Below are 7,763 nucleotides of genomic sequence, written 5' to 3' on the forward strand. Positions count from 1 at the left end.
GACTTCTCCTCTAAAATTCAAGTGTCCAATATGTTGCTCAGTGTTTTACCTTCTTGAAGCACAACTGCTCTGCTTTTGAAGACCATCAGGTTTTACAAATCCTGACAAGTCAGTGGAAATCTTCCAATGTGCTACCCAAAAGCAAACAAAACAAAGTAATTCCTGATTGTTGTGGTGGTTGTTCGTATGGTGTTGAACATTGCATGGATTTTAGCACAGTGGCATGAAGCTTCTTTGCTTTATAAAAGCAAAAAAAAAAAAATGTACAGCTGGGATTGTTCCTTATGGTGCTGTGTTGATTTTGTCACTGTTTTCATCATTCTTGCTGGTGTGTGGTACAAGGGATGTTAGATCTGTGCTGACTTTGCAGGTATCTCCGAAACACTATTAACAAAGTTAGGAAAGGAAGGTTCTTCCAGGGGCTTCCAGGGGACTCCCACCAGATGTTGGGGTAGAGTGGAGTCACATTCTTTCATTATCTTGGTGTAACCTCATAAGCTATTACCAGCCTGTTTCTTTGAAGGCTGTGCAGTGTAGGCTATGATTTCTGTACCAAGGTGGAAAATCTGATGTGGGTGCATTCCACATAGTACCAAGCATTGCTGTTTTCTTTTTAGCAACTGGAACCAGGCAAACAATCCATAATGTGTGCATAAAACAGTTTGTGCTGCTTACCATTTGGCTAAGAGCTGATAACATGCTTTCTTCAGTATTCCTGACTAATTCCTGTCCACAAATAATTTCCTGTGTGTTGTTGCTTCTTCCACAGTGTTGGGAGTGTCTGAGCTATTTTATCCAGGCCAAAATACCATATTTTATAACACCTGTCATAAGCTTTAGGATACAGGTGCTTGGAATTCAAATTCAGGGCTTGCCTTCTGTGAGTACTGCAGTATGCTTATTAAAGACATGAAAGTTGAGCAGAAGACCCTGACTGCCCCACATGCTGCACTGGGAAGAAGTGGTGCAGGTGCCTGAGCACCTCCAGATCGGCTTTCCCTCCACACTGGCTAGTGAAGGTGGCTGGATGCTCACAGAGGAGAGAAGAATGGATGTGAGGGACGCAAGATGGGCTGAAACAGGCACAAATCCTCTCCAGCTTCACTTCATCCCAGTGCAATTATTAGCGAGCATATCATTGACGGCAGGGGGCGGTTCATTCAAGTGTTGCATAAGCAGCATTCTGCCTCGGTTGGAAGCCAGCTCGTCCCCTTAAAGCTGCCTCTCACCTGAACCTGGCTTGTTTTATGGGGGGTGCAATATGAAAGCAACTGATAAAGTAAGGAGGCCAACATGCACACAACTGATACCTTGGGGGCATTCAAATCCGTGCGTGTTTGAAGAGGGCAGTGTAACTCCTCTGTGTATTGCCACATACAATTCAATAAAGTCTGTGGAAAATGCCAAAGTGTTTCTGCAAGCTGATTCCTTTGTAACATATCCTTTTCCTTTTTGTTTTTCTAGGAAGCTTGTTTTATTTAAAAGACAAAGGAGGGAGAAGGGGGAGAAACTGCCCTTGTTTGTTTTTTTTTTTTTTTTGTGTGGACTCACTGGATCATTTGTCAATAGTGCCTGCAGAAGGATTTGGCTAACAGCTAAACAATCATCTACCTCCCATTTTTTTGAACTTGTTTCTGGGATCCAGATTTGAAGCATCTTGGGTTGCTTGATATGGTGTGATGAAAAAGCACTTCTTTGTTGCTCAGTGTGCCACTCTCTGGGAGTCCTCACAGTCTGGTGAAGGAAGGACCCACTCTAGCCCTTCTTGTATAAAGGGCAACTGTCTCTTTGGTCTTAGGTCATTCCCCTCCCTGTGTCCTCATAGCCCTCAGAGCTGCAGCTACTTTGCCCACAGGAGCTGAGCTTCCCCATACTATATATTGTTTCTGGGGTGCAGCTACAGATGGACAATGTTTTGCCCAGTGTAGCCCAGAAAATAGATCAGAAAATGCACAACTTCTGTCTCATGACCTTCATTTCTTTTCCTTTAAGAGAAAAATTACACTTGCCCTATCTGCCTGCTTTCTGTGTCTTGTACTGCTTTGTCATTATTAACCTTTTCACCATTTTCATTTGCAGCAAGAGTTTTTCCTGCCGACCCTCTTTATCTTCAGTTGGGAGGAAGAAGATAGTGTTCTTTGAGGCAGCTAAGAGGCAAAACCAGCAGATCTGAAGCAGTGGTGAGTAAGGAGAGAGTAGTAAGTGCCTAGGAACCCTTAAAGAAAATTTGAGTTATGGTTAGAGGTGACCGGAGACCTAGCAGCATGCTCCCTAATCACAGCTCTGAGGGGATCAGGAGGGAATGGAGGTGACACATTTGAAAATGTGTGGAAGAAAAAAACCACATAATATGCCTGGGCATGATCTGTTTTACAGAGAGAGGAGCCCAAGGGTAGCAGTGAGACTGACCAGTCCATGCACCTGAGAAGGTGCTCCTGCCCACCCTGGTAGAGACTCAGTAACATCCATAAGAAGAAGGAGAGAGAGATCAAATGAGGATGTTTTGAGCAATGGGAGTAAAGAGGGCAGAGGAAGATCCTCAACGCTTTTTTAACTCTTTCAGAATGAAGAGGAGGAATAATATTAGCAGGACAGAGCCTGTTTCTTGAGAATAATGGTGAGATCCTGGGCCAGTGGAGCAACCATAGTGGTGCATTTGGCACCAGCAATACCTGGAGCTCAAACAGGGCTGGCTCACACTGCAGCAGTGGCGTGCAGTTCAGCTTTTGCAGCTAGGGAGACTGGATTTTGTAGGGTTAGGTGATAGTCATGTATGGTCATACATGGACTGTCCAAGCTTCCCTGAGATAATCTAGTTACAGGCAGCAAGAGCTTGAACTTCTTCATTGAGACAAAAGTTGCCATGGTACAGCTCTACTACAGGCTGCCTGATCAGGGGGATCCTACTGATGAAGCCTTTCTGCTTCAGCTACAGGAGGCATCACACTCACAGGCTCTTGTCCTGCTGGTGGACTTCAACCACCCCCACATCAGTGACAGTGAGCTTTAGGCAATCAAGGAGAACCCTGCAGTGCCTCACAATAACTTCTTAAGCTGGGTAATAGTCCTGCCCAAAAGGATGCAGTACTGGCCCTGATGCTCATCAGTGATGTCAAGATTGAAGGCAGCCTGGGCTGCAGTGATAATGCACTGGTGGAGTTTGCAGCCCTAAGGGATATGGGACAGACAAGGAATATAGTCAGAACTCTGAATTTAAGGAAAGCAAATTTCCAGCTCTTCAAGGAGTTCATTAGTAGGACCTCATGGGAAAGGATCCTCAGGGACAGGAGAACAGAGCTGGCAGATCTTTAAGGATGCTTTCCATAGAGCACAAGAGCTCTTGATCCCCATCAGGCAAGGAAGGAAAGAGACCAAGGCATGGCTGAGTCAGGACCTGCTGCTGAAAGTAAAGAGAAAGAGGGAACTGCACAGACAGTGGAAGCAGGGACAGGTAACCTGGGAGGAGTACAAGGAGCAGTGCCTGGTTGTGTAAGGATGAGGTCAGGAAGGCCGAGGCATGGCTAGAGCTGAACCTGAAAAGGGATGCAAAGAATAAAAAGGGTTTTTTTACAGGTACATCAACCAGCAAAGGAAGGTGAAAGAAAGCCTTCCCCCTCTGAGGAGAGAGAATGGAGTGCTGATGTCAACAGATGAGGTGAAGGCTGAGGTACTCAGTAACATTTTTTGCCTCACCCTTCACTTGCAACCTTGCTCCTCACCCCTTCCAGGACCTGTATCTGGGTCAAGGAAATCCTCAGTACCAATATAGGCTGGGGGATGATGAAATTTAGAGCAACCCTGCAGAAAAGGACTTGGGAGTAACAGGGAACAAGAAGCCCAGAAGGCAAAACATATCCTGGGCTGCAACAAGGTCAAATTTGATGGGGCTCTGAGCAACCTGACCTAGTTGGAGGTGTCCTTGCTCACTGCAGGGTGGTTGGGCAAGATGACCTTTGATGGTCGCTTCCAATCCATTGTATTCTATGATTGTTACAAACTCAGAGCACTGAGAGTAGCAGCAGTGAGTACTGTGATACAGGCAACAGCCCATCAGGAAAGACCATTAAAACCAAAAGCTTTGATTAAAACAAAAAACTTGTTTCATCTGCAAGAAACAAATAAAATGCCTTCTGTGTAACAGTCCTAGAAAGGAGATCAAAGCAGGTAAGATCAGACTGGCATGAAACAGCATCAGCTAAAGAAATGGTGATGGAATTAACAATAAGGAAAACAAGCACAGATTAATTCAGTAGATGTGAAAGTCCCTGGGCCTGTTGGGCTGAGGAAAGGCACACCCAGTAGAAAGCCTATCTGCCCTGTGGGTCAGCAGTCTGCTCAGAGCTCAGCAAACCCCATGTTGGAAAAGTACCTCAGCAGAAAAAAACAGCAAAGGAGGTGGGCAATGTGTACAGGAACTTTCTGTAAACCACTGACTAACAGCAGAGACTCTCTGTGAGAGCCTGTGTGGCACTCCACTCTGCCTCTCTAAGGTTTTCCTCCATCTCCTCCATTCCCACCTTCTCCACACATCACATGCCCTTGGCTCTTGCAGAAGCCAGGCTGTGTCAGCCTCTCTGGGTTTTAAACCAACAGGATGTACCCAACAGGAAAATGTTTATAGAAGGTGTGTCATAGTCCCGGAACGTTTGGTTCGCCAGACATTAAGTCTTGGCTGGAGCTGATAGAAACTTCATTGCCCAAAGGCTTTGGGAGGTCCTGGGAGATTTGACTCACAGACTTTATTTAATGTCTGGCAGATTTTTTTTTTCTGTAAAAGAAGGTTGAGCATGTAGTAAAGAAAATCATAGAATCCTAGAATGGCTTAGGCTGGAAGAGACCATAAAGATCATCTAATCCTGTCAACTAGATCAGGTTACTCAAGGCCCCATCCAGCCTGGCCTTCAACATCTCCAGGGAGGGCTCATCCACAGCCTCGCTGGACAATCCATTCCAGAATCTTGCCACCCTCATAGTGAAGAATTTCTTCCTAAGATCCAATCTAAGTCTATTCTCCTTCTATTTAAATCCATTTCTGCTTGTCTTATCAGTGGATACTCTTACAAGAAGTCCCTCTCCAGCTTTCTTGTAGGTTCCCTTCAGGTATTGGAAGGCAGTTATAAGGTCCTCTCAGAGTCTTTTCTCAAGACTGAACAATCCTGGTTCCCTTAGCCTATCCTCATAGCAGAGGTGTTGCAGCCCCTGGATCATCTTTGTGGCTCTCCTCTGGACTTTTTCCAACAGATCTATGTCCCTTTTATGGTGGGGACAGAGCAGATGATTTGCAATTGAGCATGAAGGATTTAAAACCACTGGTTTGGGGGAGTGAGCTGGTTCCCACCTAAGAGGGAAAAGCTCTTCTCCATGATAGAAATGGGCTGTAGGAGAAACCTGTTATTGACCTACCCCTCAAAAGTAGATCTGTGACAGCCTACAGCAGGCCTTGAAGCTGGGACAAAAACCCAGGGCCAGGCTTTGGTCCAAGCTGCGAAGGGCTCTTCTTGTTGAGTGGCTATGCCATAGAATGATTGCAGCTGGAAAAGACCATTAAGATCATCAAGTCCACCAGTTAACTCAGCATGTCCACCCAGGTGTGGACAAAGGCAGTGACAGGTGTTAAAAGAAAACTGAGGGAAATCAAAGGGACAAAAATCCTGGCCCTGGAGATGCTGCTGGAAGTTTTTTGCTTTTCATGGCAGCCAAGGTAGCTCCTGACCGCTTATGGCACAGAGTAAAGTCTGGAGGAGGCAATATTCTTTCACTTTGAATTTGTGAATTCAGGAGCTTAGCAGCTGATTGCATTTATGGGCTGATTTATTCCATTTCCCATTCAGGTTTTAGTGGACAAAGTGAGACACTTGGATTGCACAGCTGTAATTGCTTGCTTTCAGCCCCTGCTAGCCAGTGAAGAAAGATTTAATCAGTTTTCAAACTGGTAAACTCACTTCGTTAATAGCTATCCAAATAGTATTGTCAGTGCAAGCCTCCTCTGCCTGTAGGTCTCTTATTATTTATATATATATATATATATATATATATTTTTTTTACCATTTGTGTTCTAGCTGGGGTGGCTGAGCCAGCTGAGGAATAGAGGCTGCTATTATTTGCACAGCTGTTTAAAAAGGGCATAAAGAAGCTGCAGCATCAGTGCCAGAAGTGTTCACAGCTTTCCATGGCATAGGCATGGAGGCTGAAAGATGAACCAAAATGAAACCACAGAGGACTGTGAGAGCTTTTGCTGAGTCACAAATGTGTGTGGGTGTGGAGAAAGGGGGAGACCCTTCAGCTTTTTTTTTAGTATTTCATTGAGAGATTTGTTTTTAAAGAGCTGGCATCAGTGTGTGTGTGTGTGTGTGCAGTAGGGAGTTTTCATATAGAAAACTTGTACTGTGTGAGGCTGGTCTTGGTTCTTCTTGGGCTTGTGTCTGTCTAAAGGAACAGACTAACCATTCCTACAGCAGGATTGATTGGTTTATAAGAGACCAGCAGAAAAGCTTTAACTTTGCATTAAAGTGTCCTCTTTTGTACTTATGTGGATCTCTCAAGCTATTCAGTTCTGTTGGAATGCTGTCTGTCTGGAAACTGCTTTGGCTGTTCTGCATAGTTTAGATTCAGTGCTGGAAAGAGAGTGGGGAGGGGGGCACCATATGTGTCTTGACTATATGAATTTTGAACTATGAAAGTTACACATTAGGGCTGGTACCAGTTCGATTTGTGTCCTCCAACATGGTTCTGGCACCTCAGAGATGCCCTCAGCCTTGGTGGTGACCCTGGGAGGCATGGTACATTGCCTAGGCTGCACCACACCCTTCATTCGCCTGGTTGCCTGGTGCACTTCTAGCTTGGGAGCCTGGGCCCTCAGCAGTGGTGGGAACTGGCCACAGCTCTGTACTGTGCCAAATGATAGTGAAGATGCAGAGCAAAATATTTAACAACCTAAAACTCACCGTGTTTGTTCATTCAGCCAAGCTGGAGTCTCAGCTCAGGTGCCAAACAAGCTTCTCTAACTGCACAAACTGATTTGACAAGGTAAGGTGCTGACCTCAGACACCTAAATCCCATGGTAATTTGTGTTAATAGGGTTAGGCAAAGGGAAGGGGTTGGCTTGGGCTTGTTTTGGATTGTGTTGTGTTTTGTTGTTTCCCTTTGGACATAATTTGCTAATGTAGAGTTCAGTATAATGTATGATTTGCATAGTTTATACTGAGTTGAGCTCAAGAGTTCACAGAAATGGAGAAGAAAGGCTAGTAGAAGGGTGTGTAGTGGTAGGACCAGGGCTAATGGCTTTAATTAAAGAGGGCGGATTTAGATTAGACATGAGGAAGAAATTCTTCAGTGTGAGGGTGGTGAGGCACAGAAACAGGTTACCCAGAGAAATTGTGGATGTTCTTTCCTTGGAAGTGTTCAAGGCCAGGCTGGGTGAGGCCTGGAGGTATGTGGTTGAGTAGGAGGTGTATTGCCCATGGCAGGGTGGGGTTGGAACTAGGTAAGCTTAAGTTTTCTTCCAACTCAAACCACTCGAATTCTTTGAGAAGGGGAAATTTGCAGCACTGCTCCTGATATCTGGTTAGTCTAGCCAGGTGGGTCTTCATAACAAGAGAAAACCCCAGCAGAACACTTCACCCCAGCCTTTTAGAAGAACATTTAAGAAGCATGATGTTATCAGGATACCACCCTACCTGGCTCCACCAGGAGGGCATCTGGTGTAGCCCCCACCCCTTCTTTTCCCCTGCTGAAGAAGCTGCAACTTCTTTATACCCCAAGCA

Source organism: Indicator indicator, chromosome 3 (assembly GCF_027791375.1).
Source record: "Indicator indicator isolate 239-I01 chromosome 3, UM_Iind_1.1, whole genome shotgun sequence".
NCBI lineage: Eukaryota > Metazoa > Chordata > Aves > Piciformes > Indicatoridae > Indicator > Indicator indicator.